A 17,145-nucleotide genomic window follows, 5' to 3' on the forward strand; every position below is an offset into this window, starting at 1 on the left:
TTTCCTTTCTAAAGAAACTAAAATTCAGTTCATAAATCTCAAATGGAAAAATACTAGTAAATTGATATTTGAATATAGCCTGGATTATTATTATTATATTCCCATTAAAAAAAAAAATACAGTAGCCTCAGTGGCCTGTCTGGTGCTCTGACTTAGAACCCCTTGATTCAAGCTACGGCACTAATTTTTCATACGCTGTGTGAAGATGGGTTGTGAGCCCAGCTTGTGTAATGATGATGATCAATGCAGTGATCATTCTCTTCCTCTCCTCTCGCAGGTTTAGTGTGACATATCAGACCTTTCAAGCTTCTCAAGTGAGCACAGAGATTTGAAGGGAGTTTAATTTGATGTGAGCGCACTTGCTGCTAAGAGCATCCTCTCTGCCAGGTTCCCTTGCTTCTGCTCCTGAGTACTGAACCCATCCAGGGGTTGGATGGGATGGACTGACTGAGAGGAGAAAATGAGGCTGGTTGTTGCAGAACTAAAGATTTGGGACAAATGACTTGTTTTCCAGTGTCATTAAGCCTCCTACAAGCCTGCAGTTTGGTTTTATCTGTGAATGGGTGTTGAAAGGGGCTTTGTACTCTGCAGACAGCAGTAGGTGGTATTTCTTTGAGAGTGTTTATACTTAGTATCTGCAACTAAAGTTCATGTGGCAAATGCGTTGTGTCTAAAATAATTATTTCCTGCTTGTATGGGTCTGCTGTTTTCTGAAGTGTCTTGTAATAACAGGTGCATTTTAAATAGGAAGCTGAGAAAGGAAGCTGCCTTTCTAATGGAGTGGTTAGTCACATATTACCTTTTTTGACCTTTATGTTGGAAGTAGTTTTAAGGCAAAAGAAAATGGTATGCTGAGTCCTTGCTTTGCTTCCTCTCTGCTTTAGGACTCTGGCTTCTTTCTACTCAGCTGAACAGTATGATTACACACTTTTTAAATGATTTTGATAGTTCCCATGGGGGTTTAGTGTTTTGGTGTTTTTTACTGCCTTAGCCAAAACTTTATGGAAACAGAGTTAGTGGGCATTATCCTTATTACAGAAAAACAAAAATTAATCTTGTTAAAATAGTTATTTGCCCGTTGCTGGGTTCATCTGCTGCTTGCATCAGGAGGCGTGCCTGAGGGAGGGTATCTGTACCGCGCGGGTAAGCTGCTGGAGCGGAGATTCTGGCTTCCCTGCGTAATGGCTAGAGAGAAAACAGAGCAATGGAGAACATCAAGGGTACCTTTCTGCTCGCTGGGCTGCCTTCAAGGGAAGCCCCTCTTCTCATCCCGTGACTACAGAAGGAGCATTAGGGAGACTGAATCTTCTGAACTGACAAAAAAAAAATGGGTGATTTGAATCCCTTTCCCCTCTCACCACTTCCATTTCCTGATTTAGGTCCTCTGTCTCAGCTCTGAGGAAGTAAACCATTTTATCTTGCTGGGTCTATTAGCAATAGCACTAAAAAAGGGGCCCCTTTTCACTGTTTCCTTGATGCTGTAGCTAAGGCTTTCGTATTGGTTCCAGCTCAGCATTAATTCCTTTTGAGAGCATGCCTTGGATTGCATTAACATTTCTTTGACATTTGACAAAAGCCTTGTTTAAACAAGTTAGATGTGCATCAGGCTAATAAATATAAGAACGTAAGATTATTTCTGCTGTGCTGTTCTCTGGAGAACAGTGTCTCATTTGTATATTTTCCACTGATCGGCTCCAAATCTTGCATGGGTGATATCAAGTTAGGGAAAGTGGCCTTAGTATTACATATGGTGTAGTCAGGGGGGAAAAACTCTGTTTTGACAACCAGCATAGCAATCTCTGAGACATGACTTGAGTTCTAAAAAATGTTTTCAGAAATGTGTTGCATAAACAAGTCATAATTTCCCGTGTAGAAAGGGGGAATGTTTTTCTAGATGTACTTATGTATGAGCATGCTGGACCCGTTCTCTGTAGCGACAGTTTAAACACTTGAAAAAGTAAATCTGAGCAGTCAGATGATGCTAGAGCACAGATTTTTTGGTTGATAAGCAAGGAAGTTGGGACATAAGTCAATCTAACTGAACTTTGATACTGCAGATTTTGATGCCTGGGTGCTATGACTGCTCAACAGGTGGTGCAGGATAATGTTGAAATCCTGCAGAGGAATAAAGCACCCTAGTTCACACCATTGCTCGTCTTGCAGTCTTGTCTAGTATTGCTTACTTGTAGGGGACTTGAGAGGGAAGATCATTTCTGCAGTGCGGCAAGTGGAAGGATCTTGGTTCGTGAGCTGAATTTCTTGATTGCACCCCTTTAACCGCATTGACTTCATCGTGGCTGCTTGGTGTGACTGGGGGCAGAATTTGCCTCTGTGCACATTAATCATACTTCTAGATCACAACCATAAAGCTGGCAGAAATTACTCTACAGGATAAGTTTTATACAGATGGATAAATGATGTATTGGGGAAGGGCAGACTTGGCTTGTATAAGGGGAAATCATGCCTCACAAATTTACTGGAGTCCTTTAGGGAAGGAGAAGGGAAAACAGTTAAATAGAGTTTATTTTGATGATAAAAAAGAATTTCAGCAAGTTCCATTGCTGGAGACTGGAGCTAAGCTGCTATCAGATAAAGGGAGTGCCCTCTCGTTCATATAGCAATTTAAACCATAGGAAATCACAGAGAGGAATAAATAGTTGATTTTTCCCTTTTGAAATTCAAAATACTTGTGATGGCTAGTGGTTGACAAAATGGCAGATTAAACTCAGCGTGGATGAATGCAGAGTGTGGTGTGGGGAGGGAGCAGTCCTAACTTGAATGCATCACAGGCTCTGAATGAGTTATATGTCTTAGGAAGGATCTTGGCATCTGTAAGAGCTTTGTGGAAAATGTGAATTAAATGTTCTGCAGGGCTCAAAGCACACAGTGTTAAGGACAGAAAGCAGAGCGCGTTGTCATGCTTCCCTTGAAAAGGAGTGGTGCGCTCATCTCTGGAGACTTTTGGGGGAGTGATTGTGGTCCTTCCATCTGGAAGGAAGTAGAGTAAAACAAAGAGGTACATAGCAAGGTAATAAGTTTGATCCATGCAAGAACCAGTCAAACTAAGTAAAATTTTGCAGCCTGGAAAGGGGAAGGCAAGAGGGATTACAAAATCATGAGGGGAGTGAGAGAGAGAGGGAGAAGAGGGAATCACTGTTGGTGATCCCTCCTTACACACAAACTAGGAGGCCTCTTGTGAAACTAGTAAGAGGCAGTTCAAAACCAGCAAAAGAAGTTTTTCTTATGTTGTAATCCAAAAAGTAATTGAGCTTTGAGTCTCTATTGGACCTTATGAATGCCAATAGCTAGCAGAGACGTGCAGCCATCAGACAGCTGATGGGTAAAATCTGTGAAGAGCTCTTTTGATATAAAGAGACTACTTTTAGTTTTGAATAGCTGAAGTATGTGAGTATGACTAGCTTAGTTGACCCAAGCTGGAAGAGAGCAGGGGAAAGGTATATGATATAGACCTGTCCCACTCCTTTCTGGATGTGTGCTGCTGACCTGTGCCAGTATATGAAAGCAGATGAACTGTTACTCTGGGTTTTGGTGTCTGCCATGTTCTTATGAGTGTGTGTGCTTGTCACTGTTTCTTAAGCATGCCTTGATGGTCCCTTTGTCTCTTTCCTGCTATGTGTTTTTTTTGTTTGTTTTTTAGGTTTAATGTCTCATTCGTAGTACTTTATCACTGTGACTTTGGTTTTGGTGGTGCTCCCAGTATTGATATTCCCTCAGTATCATCTCTTCTGTGGGATGCTAACGATGGAGATTCTCTGGCTAGACTGTCTCGTCACTGTAGACTTAGTTTTCACTGACTGTTGTTGTTATCTTACCTATAAAAATGAGTTCCTCCTCTACCAAATAGCGACCGAGTTCTGCTGGTTCATTTTTTGCTTCGTGTCCAAGTTAGTTGTTCTTACTAGCTGAAAAGCTAAAACTCTCTTCAGCCTGCCAAACAGCAAGTCTCAATCGCTTTTGCACCTCTGTTGGGACCTTCTTTCTGCCTTGCTAAATAAAATCGTTTATTTTCCAAATACAGTTCTTCTCTTACTTCCTCTGTTTCATCTTTTTCTTATATTTGTGTTTTGCCATTGGCTCTTCTTTTGCCTACCGGATAAGCTGTCTCTCTTCACCTTTGTTATAGGTAATAGCAAAATCTTTCATAAATAGTCAATTTTCAAGAAGAAGAAGATTTAATTCTGTGTTTGTGTATAGCCAGGAAAGGCAACATAGGCTATGTAGTTTTTTTTTATTTTGTGTGTGTTTTTTTAAGTTTCTCATTTTGGATGCTCTAGACATCTTTGCTCAGACATGTATTTAGTCTTCTATTTTCAACACTGATATTCAGCAGTTGGAGCTATTCAAAAGAATGAGATACTTTTTACAATGACTTGAGCGTAGTTTGTTACAGCTTAAAATCTTCTCACCAGACTTCTGCTTTGTTACGTTTTGAGGTAGTCTCTTCTGTGCTGGCTCCATCCTCCTCTTGGGACAGCAAAGAGTGTATAAAACAGACCTGACCCTTGGCACTGACCTCTTCTCTGGTGAGGTCCAACAAAGTAAGGAGACGTTTACCGAACAGTTCATTTCTAGTGGCTCTTTCTTCTTCTTCCCCTCGCCCTGGAGTTGAGTTGTACAACGTTGACTTGTTTAGCTGCGTTCTATGAGGCTTTGATACTTAACAGAAATCTTTTAGAGTGCATGGAAAAAATATCATAGTTTCATCACAGGATGAATGCAGATTTTACTTGAGGCATCATCAGCCATGTACTAATCTGTGAGGAATACCGTTTTCTTATTCACGCGTTGCAAGAGCATGACATAATGTGGTAGACTTTAGCCATGTATATGGATGTGGCTGCCCTAGCTGACATAATTATACAAGCAATCTAAACTAAGGATGTGAATGTTTCAGTGCATCTTCCAAAACCCTTCTGAATGTCAGTGCAGCAGCATCTTCCCCCTGTTCCCCCTCCTCCCTTGCTGTGTTAGGAAGCTAGCCCTAGTCGAGAAGACATCTTACTCATCCAGAAAATTCTTCTAGTACATTACCTAAAATAAAAATTACTATAAAAACCAGTTGTCTTGGAACATTCCAGTGCATCATTTTCTTCAGTGAATGCGGGCCTAGCCTTCTGCCCTGAAAAGCGGTAAAACTCAATTTCCCTTGGGTTTCTGCTTGTGTTTTTCTCCAGGGTCATCAGATAATGCAAACAAATCCTAGCCTTTTTTGTTATCATAGCGTTTATGTTGGTAATGCATGTTCCACAGCAGTCCTTTAATTGAGCAATTTAAAAAGCAAACCAGTATATGCTGGTGACCATAAATCTTTGCAGCTCACTTAATAAAATATTTGCAGTAATAGCTGATAGTTAACGGCCTTGATATCTGTAGGTACGACACATCCTTAGCCTTGACCTGTCAATACTGTCTAGAAGGATGGTCAACGCTGCAAGTGGCCTCAATGCAGAGGGAACCGTGGTTTCGCCTGGTACGAAATGGGAGAGTAACTTGAAGGGTCTGTCTTCAGACTACCGGGGAGAGGCAAAAGGAGGCAGGTAAGAGAGGCAATATCTCCAATTTAATGAGATTGTTTGATCTGAACGAATCTCCTTTGGCAGAGATGGGTTTTGTTGCACTTAATGAGCATCTCTTTGGAAGTCCAGGGGAAACAAGAAACCTTAGTAAGACCTTCTTTTTAAGATGTTGCAGATGTGTCCTTAGTTGCAAAGTGGTCACTTACTTTTCCAGTCTCACTATGATAAGGATTGGTTTTATTACAAGTCCACTTTCATTTTCTGTTTCCGGTTGTCTGCTTTTATATTTTGTGTGTTGTGGTCATCATCCTGTTCCTAAAAGGGATCTGCTGTGACCATTATTTTTCAGTGTCACGTTTTTCGGAGGGATGTGGTCAAGTATCAAGGAACTTGATTTTATTGGGGTTTCACTGCAATCCAGAACATCTTTGCTCAAAATTTTCCTCTTTGAAGTGGTGTTCCGTTTTCTGGCACGGTTACCTCCAGGGAAAACATCAGTTTTATCTGTGGGATTTCAATTTGTCTTAAACTAATTGTGCATTAGCTCCAGAATCCTACCTACTGTGAAAATACAGGGAATGTGAAGTTTTTCCTCATTATGTTGTTTATTTAGGCTGTCAGCTGTTTCTGAGGGGAAAATATCTTCTATGTTTTTTTAACATACCTGGTAGAAATGGTCTTGTCTGGAGCAGTGTTGTATTTAATGGCAAAATAGTTATTTCAGTGGTGGTAACTGAAATTTTAGCTGTAAAACTGTTTTGAGGAATAACCTTAGAGAAAATAATGTTCAGTGTTTCAGTCCTGGTGTCACGAGCATGGGGCTGTTTCCTGCTGTGGAAGCTAAGCAGATAACAGGTCTTTGATGTCAACCCAAAGCCTAATGTTCACCAAGGCTGGGTATGGCCACAGATATAAGATGGATGAGGGAGGGAGTTGGAATCGTAGCAGCAACAAAACGCTCGCATTCTAAATTTAATTTTAAATTAAATTTAAAAATTGAAAAGGTAACTGATGTGCTGTAGTGACAGAGAAGTGAGCTTAAATTTCCAAGCCCAAAAGCCTATTTCAGAAAAGGCTCACTTGTGCTCCACTAGGAGATATTGCACAGGGCTTTCTGCTTTTGTTTCCTTGCCAGTGTGGAGGCAGTGCTATCACAGCTGCCTGCTGCTATTGGAAGATGGATTTTGACTTTGACCTAAATATCTATTTAATACAGTTCTCAGTTGCAGGGCATAGTTTTTCACATGTCGAATATACTTACCGCTCTAATGAGTTTCAGCTGAGGTGCCTGATGCCTTAAAGAAATTAGACTTAAAGTAGTTCCCCTGTTTTATGATTAGCAATTAGGTATTGCTAGTGATAAACGTGACCAATATGAAACTCTTTTATTGGGACTGAAGAGCTCTTGGGATTTTATTCTTTCTGACAGTCCTGGGAGAAGTGGGGGAGTGTGAACTGACAGTTCACAAAAATCTCCCTTGGTTTTAGGACTGCAACTGGTTTGTAGCTATTTATCCACTTTCAAGTAAGAGAGCAAAAAGATCAGAAATGGACAGAAAAATTTTTTTGGAATGCATAATTGAACCTTTTTATGGTGCCTTCATTTTGTACAATAACGACTGTAGACTGTTTGCGTTCAATTAACGGGCTTAAAACTTCTTGTTTCGATTTCAGACCTCTGGGTGTGTTGAGGCCACGGCAGTTAGTTTTCGTGACTTGTGTAATGGCACTTCAACTTGGGAAGGAAAAATGATACCATTTGGAGTATTGCACTGCAAAAAAACCCAACAACTTTCTTTTGTGAGTTACATAGTTGCAACAGTAATTTCTAATTGGGATGCAAAGGCAAGTCTGCAAAAACATCACTGTTAATACAATCTGTCACGCTCCAGTCCCAAAATAAGCGAGTAGAAAGGAAAAACCTATTTTTTTCCCTATATAATCTAGGATGTTTTTATACTATTCTTTATTGCTTCATAGTTATTGCTTGCACCTCTATACAAATTTGAATATATAAGCAGAAAGGATCCATGTCAAAAGCTGACTGTTTTTTAAATAGATGTAATATAAATGAAAAACGTTGATATATTATAAGGACCTTTTGGAATGTGATGGACTCTTCCAAATAAAATTTTATGCAAAGGTTTAAAAATAGCAATGTCAAAATATTTTTCTGTTCTACTGTGCTGGAATTGAAGAATTACCGCTTTGACTTAAAACACTGCAGGCTGAATTGGAGAAAATGTGTGTTGAGAGATTACCTGTATTCTGAAAAATGCACGTTATTAATATCAGAGGTCTCAAAGCAAAAATGGTGCATTTCCCTCTTTAGAGAATAAGTTCACAGGCTCTGGGAAATAAGTTCTGAAAAGGCTCCTTTGATAAGACTCCAAAAAGATATGTGGTTCTGTGCACATCTCTGTGGGCAAGTGGTAACTTGTATGCCTGCTTTCTGTACCTGTTTGGTTCCAGGTTTTTACTTAAAGTAGGAAATATTTCTAAAGATTGCTTGTAATGCAGAAATTATTGGGGGGGGGAGGAGGATCAAGATGTGATGCAGTTGTTGGTAATTTAACTTCATTCGCGTATTTTTTGAGGGCTTCTGTTCTTATCAAAAAGAAAAAGATCATTTTCAGAGAGTTGCCGTGAGAAAAATCGCTTCGCTTCCCCCCTCCCCCCTTTCCCCTCCCTCTCCCTCGTTTTTCCTCCTTTAAAAGGACAGGAAAGGGACTTTGGGATAGCCTGAGGGAAGCTCTTAAGAAGTTTCCAAGAATCATGGAAGATTTAAGACTTTGAGTCTTGCAGCAGAGAGACCTGCCTGCTCTTTTTTTCTTCTCTCCTTTTAGACAGGTTTGCTATTAGGTTTTGATCCCCATTAGATGATCTATGAGCTTCTTAGGCTTCGGTTTAAATTAATAGTCAAGGGTGAGAAGTTTCAGTGATAATAAAGGACAAAACAAGGTTACTGGAACAACAGACCGTGCAATATATTGGATGAGGTAGAGGTTATTTTACTGGCAGATGACTAAACTACTGTTACTGGTTGATGGTGGTTGGGTTGATGGTTGACTGCAGGGTGCTGCAGTGATATTTGAGCAGTTTGGACGCCCAAAGGTATTAATCAACAGGGTGTGTGGTGTGTGTTTTTTTTTTTTTTTTTAATGGCAGGGATCAGAAAGATAATAGGGTGGTATAAATTTAATCAACCCCAGTCATAACTATTTAATCTGTGGCCTGCCTGGCTGCTCTGCTACTGTTGCCAGTGCTGTGATGGGGGAGATGGAGTTCAAATAGTTCGGGTAGATGTGGCATCTGTCCCCCTCTCCCCAACTGTGTCTTCATCCATAGCTATTGAGGAAATAGATGTGCTGTCACCCCCGTCTATGTCTTTTGGAGCCTACTCACTGCCGTGTGTTTGGTCACACCATTTGTAGCAGGGTGCTAGGTCTGTTCTTCGCTGTCTGCCAGGGAGCACCTGCCTGCCTAAGGAGGTGACAGCTGGGCAGTTGTCCAGGACCAAAAGAGTTTTTGCAAGGAGCCTTGCTGGTTCCTTTTTTTTTTTTTTTTTTCCCCTTCCTTTTCCTAGCCCCCAATCTTTCTTAGAAACTAATGTTTGGTGTTTACTAGTGCTTTGAACTAAAGAAAAGCAACTTGGTCGTGTTATGGAAAGTTAATTTAAGCATTTAATGCCATTAGGATATATTTCTACTTAAACAATGGTTGGCTTCTCTGCTATATAGGCCTGCTTTATGTGGTGGCATTTAAGGAATTATTTAATTCTTGTATCATTCTGCTCCTTTGCATGTGAAGCTTAATGACAATGCGGTCAAAAACCCTCTTGATTCTCTAGATGCGTAGCTTCTCTATAGGTTTTCCAATTTTGACCATTCAGTCCATAGGAACATCAAGTGAATCAAACCACTCCTAACCAAAGGACGGTTTGTCTGTAAATTCTTCCTTGTGAAGTGAGGGGTCTTCAGAGTTGAAATGTGGAGTGAAATGGAGTGATGAACACTAAAGAGGCTTTTCCTGTAGCTGTTTATATAATTGTTATTCAACTTCTCCATTTTTCATATATATGACTTCCTTCTCCCCTTTTTCTTTTTGAGTCTTGGATGATTGAACTGATCTTGATCTGAACCTCTCAGTAAAATTATTTTGCTAATATTTATTCTAAGCAAGACTTTGTATACAACAGAGTGGTGAAACCATCATACACCGATGGGATATCTGCTGTTATACCATGCACTGGAGTATGTAGATCTTGCCAAGGATGGCCATCAAGTCCAAGATTTCATCACGGTATTGTGTTAATTGAGAGCTAAAAAGTAGCATGTATACCTGATTATTAATATTGGAATTGATGAAGAAACTCAACTCCTTTGGCTGGAGTTGAGTTATGAAGCTGAGATTTTAGGAGAATCCAAGGGTCTCACTGTAGCTGGTACTTCAGAATTAGGATGTGCAAGTGGACCCGAGGAACTCTAAATGTAGTGGTGGAAAATACAAAAAATGAAATATGAAAAAAAAAAAGCTGTTTTGTCAAAAGTTTGATTAAGAAAATGCAACTTAAAATATTGTCTTAGTGCTCATTTTAAAAATGGATGATTGACAGCATACATATTTGAAGCTTTTGATCATTGATGCAGAAGTTAAATGAACAGGACATACAACTGTGATTAATTATTGACAAAAGTCATTCCTTTTGTATGTATAGTCTATAGTTAGATGTGAAGGTTGAGTTCACTTGAATTCCAAAGTTGGAAAGTAATGCTAATGAGTCTCCAGTTGACCAACTTCATACATGTGGTTCTATTTATTATGCAAATCTGTTCCAATATGTTTAAAACCAATGCTCAGTAGTGTGTTTTTTGTTTCTTTAGCACAGTAAGTTTGCGGACTACCCAATTTGTGCCTTGCATGCTGCAATTTGCGTCCAATAGTTCACGCTCATGCTTTAGTTGTCAAGTTTTTATTAAAAAACAAAAAACAAAACCAAAAACCAAACCCCAAAACCCCAAGTCCCCAAGCTTGTTTGTCATGTTTTATCTGCAAGTATTTGACCTTTTCACCTTAACTTCTATGGGTTTGGGGATTAACTTGACATAAATCATTGCATTCTGAGGCGAATGTGCTAGAAGTAAACTGGTTAGCTAGGCACTTCAGCATTCACACCAGTGATGCTCCATTCATCTCCTGCTCTTTGCTAAAGAGACCAGATGCTGCTTCATGACATGTTCTGTTCTGGTTTTAATAATAATTCATTATTCCTTGTAAATGTGCCAATGTAAATTATACTGAGGAGGGAAGATTACCTCATAGATCTTCTAATAAAAGTTAAAAAGGGGGCAGGAGGGGCAGGGGAGGTAGTGAAAGACTTGCAGTAATTTCATTGCAAACTGAAGATAGCTAATAGCATTGTGAAATCTTTACTTCAGTTAGTTGGGCTGAAGTTGAACTTTTCTGAAACAGGAAGCTTTTTTCAATAAAATGGACAGTGGTGTTAAATATTAGACGAGCATAAATTGGTGGCACGGTTAGTTACCCAGGTAGACATCTGTGGCAAATGTAGTTGCTCGAGTGGTTGGGACAGAAGGGAACGGGTAAACTGTGTCTGTTGAATTTGGCCTTCCTCTAATAATACCGGATAGGTTGCATATCAGATGTTAATTTCGGCTTTTTCCTTTCCATTAAATGTTAAGTTTTCAGCACATCCATTTGTAAATGAACTTCTGGATCATGTTAATCATGGAGCTCTTGGTGACTAATGAAGCCATTTAAATGAAATTGGGTTTGTTCTAATCGTTTCCAAGCGAGCACATTCTTGCACCTTGAAGAGGAAATTATAAACACGGCATGCTTAGAGTAGAATATAAACTTAGCCTTCTAGATTTCACTTCTGCACTATAAGTATTACCCTCTTTTAGTAGAGGGGATGCTGGACTGAAAATGCCTCTGTTGGGAAAGTGGCTCTATTAGCTCTTAAGAGGAGGCAGTGCTTGAGCCATCCCTTCTTAGTGCAGTACACTTGTAAGCCCTTTCTTGGGCTGATATTTTTGCAAAGCCTTTGCATGTCTGGGGATGGAAGTTTTCTAAGTATTTCTCTTGAGTGCTCTTTTCATGCCATGCTAATGACTTGAAAAACAAGCGAGCAAACAACGGGGTGACGACAGCAACACCCAAAGCAGTGTGGCTGTGCTGTGTCACTTGTTACTAAAACGTTGTTTAGTTTTTATTGAACTTAACATCTAGGTGCAATCCCTCAAACTTGAAAAACAAGGAGGAGGTAGTTATGTGTCAGGTAGTTCAACACCATGTCACCTTAGTTTTGCTAGACTTCCTTTATTATATGGTTGAGTAGAGTTGAAATGCATATATTTATCTCTGTAAAGGTACTTGGCAGCGGAGACTGTTTTGGAAGGACATGGCACTTTTCTTGATGATGTATTTCAATGAATGAAGGACCGAATAGATTTACAGAATGAATTAATTCATGTTGACTAGAAGTTATTTCTCTGTCCAGCGCTTGTCTTTCTGCTTTGTCTCTGTCTCTTGAGTTTTTGGAATTTTACCTCTTGTTCCCTCTCCTACCTGCTTTATATTTTTGAAATGCAAAGACCTTATTAATTTAAGCTTAATATTTATAAAAAAAACATCACAGGGGTTCTGAAGTCCTTGTTACCTCCACAGAGCTACTGCTTGGCTTAAGTAGATTTTTGTAGTTTTCAAAATTGGAAGCAGTAGTATTGTTCTACTTACTCTCCTTTTGTTTAGTCTTATGTGGTGTAAAATCCAATGCTTCTTTTTACTGAAGCCTATTGAAATTAATAGACAGTTCTCACGTGCATTTTTTTTCAAAATCTCTTTTCTTTCCTCTTATTCCCCCCCCCCACCAAAAAAAATTAGATATAATACCTGCCTGAGTTTGAAGGCTTTCTTGATCAGCTTAGCATTCTTCAGAATGACAGCTGAGGATTTGGAGAAGAGCTGAAACTCCTTGTCTTGTGCAGATTTGGCTAGTTCTTCCTGTACCTTTGCTGCAGAGACTTGCATAGAGAATGGCAGGCTTAAATTTTGTCCATGTGTCTTTAGCAGCTAAAAATGGAGAAAGTAGTAGTGCATACAGCGATATGGGGAAAGGAGAAGCAGGCCTATTATCCTTGTCTTAAGCTTTACTGAGGAGTTTAGCTCTTGAACACAAGAGATAAGAAAACAGGAATTTGTACATAAGTCTAATGTATTAAGCTGTGTTACCTTCTAATGTATTTAAATTTAACTTGGCTTAGAGATCCTTCAACTTTGTCCAAGCTGTCAAACTCTACCTTAGCAAGTTGAAAATTGAATCCTTCAGTGTGATGTCTTTTAAGAGAGAGTCTGAGCTTAACTTTTATTCAGCCCCGCTGTGTCCAAAACATGGAGGTGATTCTCTTACGGTATTCTGAGACTACTATGATAAATCAAATGTGCAGTTCTGGAAGTAATTGTGTAAAGGAAGGGGGAAGTTTTGGGGCAGTGCTGTAAAGCATAAGTGAAGCTTGGTGTTGGGTTATGAGGAGGAATGCAGGGTCACTTACATCTGTCACACAGTTGTGTATAATTAAAATCTGGTAAAAACTGTTTCATGGACTCAGTCTTAACAAGTTTTTCTTGATCTGATCTTTTAAGATCTTTCCGTGGTAAGATGTGGCTTTTAATTGTTAGCTATGCTGTAGTGTTTTGTTGTGATATGGAGGCTATTAGTATAATTATAAACTAATGTGCTTTTTGGAAAAATCAAAAGCAACAGATTTGCAAGTGCGTACTAGTTTATCTTTACTGGGAATGGAGTAATGATTAAGTATATGAAGATATAGTGTAAATCATCGCTTGCAAGTTCTCATGCATTTGGAGTAACTGAGTCTTGGAATGTTTCACAAGTAATGAGCAAGAAACCCTGAACTCTCAGGATTGTTTAGCTACTGGCCAAATGGCTTTTGTTGTCCTGTAGCTATAGATAGTAAGTATATTAAATTGCAGAAGTATCTGTTTGGAAATCTGTGCTTTATGCCCTAAAGAAATAGGTGTTTGTGTGGCAGAGAACTGCTTGGTTTGTTAGTTTTTCAGTGTGGTCAGTTCTTTCATTTCATGGTTGAGTTGGAGAGAAATTTTTTCTCCTTTCCCACTACTCCCCAAATCAACAGCTGTTCAAAGCAGAACCATGAGAACTGGCAACTCACTGTCAGGGCAAAGATAGATAAAGATGCCCCTATTTCTAGCTTCCTAGGGCAGGTATCTCGAGCAGGGGATTGATTCCTCTGCGGTGTTGGTGCTTTGTGCAGACTTGCCAGGGGCTGTTGCAGAAGCTTTGGGACCTGGAGAAAGGCCATCACGTTTGCTGTATGCAGTGTGTTTGACAGAGCTGTATGTTGAACCCCTCTCCTCGGACAGGAGGGGAGCAATTGGAAGACTGAGGCCCTGCAAATCAGGTGGTGCTGCAGCCAAAATGGTTGAGGCACTTGTGTTCTCACTGTCATCATCTGACCTCTTCCACCACGTGCTCTAGGGAAGATCTTCCTACAGGTTTCTCCTGACTGCAAAACTGCTGGCTTTATGGGACCATAAGTTGTGGTCCCTTGTAAATGCCTTGATCATGAGGCTTCTGGAGCAGGTCTGTTATGCTGGGTTCCTGATGGAAACACCGCTGCTTCCTTGTCTGCCTCTCCTGCTTGTTTTGGGCTGGGTGTCCTATGGAAAGACTCTCCCTGACTCCTATGGCTTGAGTCTAGTGCTCTCATATGTTGCCGAGTTCTCGATTACCTTTTTGCTGCTCCTGGAAACAAACGGACAAGCATCCGGTGATCTGAGCCTGCTCAGCTGGCTTCCAGGCTGCCGTCTCCTGCTATTTGATATATCCGTTTGGCCATAAGGAAGAAGATGGGACAGTTGTTGCTCAGGTCGGGTATCTCCACTCTGGGTGAATTTTAACTGTGCACTGGCCTATTTAAATGGAAGTCATTGAACTGTGAAGTGCTGGTGACCTGCAGTAAAAATATAGCTTATTCGTCATGGGGCATCTTTACTCTTGATGACGTATCTGCCACTGAACTCTGCTAGAAAAAAGATAGTGGATCTTTGGCCTGACCTGTTGCAACCTTTTTATATGCTAATACAGTCTTTCTAAGCTCTGAAGTAAACTACTGTGTATCCCAGCTGCACTGAATTATTTAAAAATGAGGAATGTTTTTGGAGAAGAGCACTGTGACAACGGAGGCATGCAATTTTTTTCCCCTCCCTGCCCCAGCTCTCATAACACTGCTCGTTTTTTGCCCTCCTCTCTGTCCTCATCTTTCCCTTTCTTGGCTTGGAGCCTGGTCCGAGACTATGATAATGTTTGACAAATGCTTGCCTGCTATGTCAACATAAACACCTTATTCTGAGTGCAAGATAGGGTGATAACTGGAAAGAGCTGTTCAGTTTTCACCCTGCCACAGTGTTTCAAGACACTTTTTTTACCTGACAGTTGTTTCGTGTAGCGCTTAAGCTTTTAAAATGCTTAGCTTGCTTATCCAAAGTGTATTTAGTAATCCTTGGCTTTTCCTCTTGTAAACAATACATATATTGTCAGGAATGCTGATTACGGTCATGGGATCAAAACAAAAAAGAAAAACTTAAGCTGTGTTTGCTTTCTTAAGCTGTGAATAGATAAATTACAGTTTACAAACAGCAGGTAGCAGGAAAATGATTTCTCTGGTGCTTTCAGGTCAGACTTGACTCCAGCAGAAGAGGCTTGTGTTTTTTAGCTGGTTTTACAGTGCCTTTCAACGTAGATATGCACCAGGGGCTTAAGGTTTTTATCGTTTTAGATTACCTCAAATGAACCTGAGGCCAGTAATGTCTTCTCTTACAATTGGCATGCTAAAAAGTTAACCCAGACTTTTTTGCTGCCTGTTTTGAGCTTCAGTAAATAGGACCTTTTTCTCGATATTGGGTTCAGGTAATCCCAGTCCAAATTTGATCTTCAAAATAGGGTTAGTTCTCCAACTTTCTGTAATTTCTGAATATTGCTGTTGCATAGCAGTGGATCAAACAGCAGAAGCAATGTGACCCAGCAGAGCAGCAGTTTTCAGGGCATCTTAATAAAAGCCTTTGGCTTTCCTTTTCCTCCTGTGAGTTATTTGCAGAGAGCTGAAGGCTGCAATACACGGAAAGACTTGACTTTTGAAGTATTTTGGGGTAAATGTGTGTCTCACTAACATACACAAGCTGCTGCTGATTGTAGCTGAAACGTAAAAAGAGGGGTTAGCTAAAGACGGAGAATGCTCCCAAAGTAGCGGCTCAGATGTCTTTATTACGTTACACAAAAACCATATACTTTATGGGGGGGGGGGGAGGAAAAACTGCAAAATAAGTTTGCTTTTCTTTTTTTCTGAAGGCAGTGGGAAAGCTTGCTTACAGCTGACGGTTGCTATGGGTACATTTTGGAGTTGTGAATCACTTGCATGTTTTTATATTCTGCATTGTGAGAGAAACAGAGAGAATGAAATAACTTTCTGCCTTTCCAGATTGTCCATAAGCAAACAAAGGCTTTGAAAGCAGCTGCTTATAGATAGATTCACCAAGGTAGTTGGGCGCAACTTTTGACCTGTTATTTACTCTAATACTGGTAATTGGCTCTGTTACACTGGCACATCATCAGTGCTGTTTGATCCCTGTAAAGTTGTAACGCGCTCGGTAGGAGCAGGCTGTGAGTGTGAAACCTAGTGATAATCTGTAATCAGTTTTGCATTGTTCTGGAAAATGTTAAATCATGATTTACAGTAATGTTGTTTGAATTTGTAATGGAAACATGGTATCTCTTTGCTTTCAGCTGACTAGACCTTTACAGAAGGAACAAAATCAGGAATGTTTTCAGAAGTAGGACAATTGAGTCCTATTTCTCATGTTTAAGTGTGTGGCCTTGAGAAAGGTTGGACCTGAGTACAGCCCTGGTAATTTTCTTTGTATTGGGGAGTGAAGGGGAACTTGACTTGCCTTTTTTTCAAAAACTAATTCCCCTCTGCCTCCAGTAGTATTTACTTCACCAGCAGTTTTTATTTAATTTTACAGTAAATATCTGCGTGGATTATTTCTGTCCTGCTGACATGCTCTTTGTTTGCTCTTCTGGTTTTGGGAAATCTAGATTTGTTTTTTCCTGTTCTGTAATCCCATTTGACAGAAGTCGGCTCCATCTAATTTAAGCTGACATATTTTGACTAATGCATAGTAACTCTGTGATTGTCACAGTACTGAAAAAGAGCGTGTTTCTAGAATAAGCTGATACCCTCACTTGGGTGGAGAGGTTACCACAGATGTTAGTAATTGCAGGTGCCGATGTTTAGTAGGTAGTGCGATAGAAAACAGCGTGTTTCTAGAATGAACCAATATTCTCGCTTACCTGGGTGGAGAAGTTACCACTGATGCTAGTAGTTGCAGTTGTTGACCGTATGTTGAGCAATCCAAGGTTGGTTTTGTAGAGAAAAAACTGTATCGTGGTGGATGGGAAGCAATTCCTCTGTGTACAGATTAGAAAAGAGGGGGTTTTTCGGTAACACAGAAGGATCATAATTAGCTTTTAGTCTTGTTAATGCCA

The 17,145-nt window shown here is 40.0% G+C and overlaps 1 protein-coding gene across 11 annotated transcripts in view; it reads left to right on the forward strand.

Annotated features, from left to right (window-relative positions):
* Positions 1 to 17,145, forward strand: part of AGAP1 (ArfGAP with GTPase domain, ankyrin repeat and PH domain 1) — a 403,925-nt gene that overhangs the window by 116,627 nt on the left and 270,153 nt on the right. Inside the window, exon 1 of one of the 11 annotated variants that reach the window (XM_068947775.1) lies at positions 5,540 to 5,558. The exons of the other annotated variants lie outside the window; for them this stretch is intronic. The gene's annotated coding sequence lies outside the window, so the exon portion shown is untranslated. Of the gene's footprint in view, positions 1 to 5,539; positions 5,559 to 17,145 lie in introns of those variants that run through there. 11 annotated transcript variants of the gene reach the window in all.

Source organism: Struthio camelus, chromosome 6, assembly GCF_040807025.1.
Source record: "Struthio camelus isolate bStrCam1 chromosome 6, bStrCam1.hap1, whole genome shotgun sequence".
Lineage (NCBI taxonomy): Eukaryota > Metazoa > Chordata > Aves > Struthioniformes > Struthionidae > Struthio > Struthio camelus.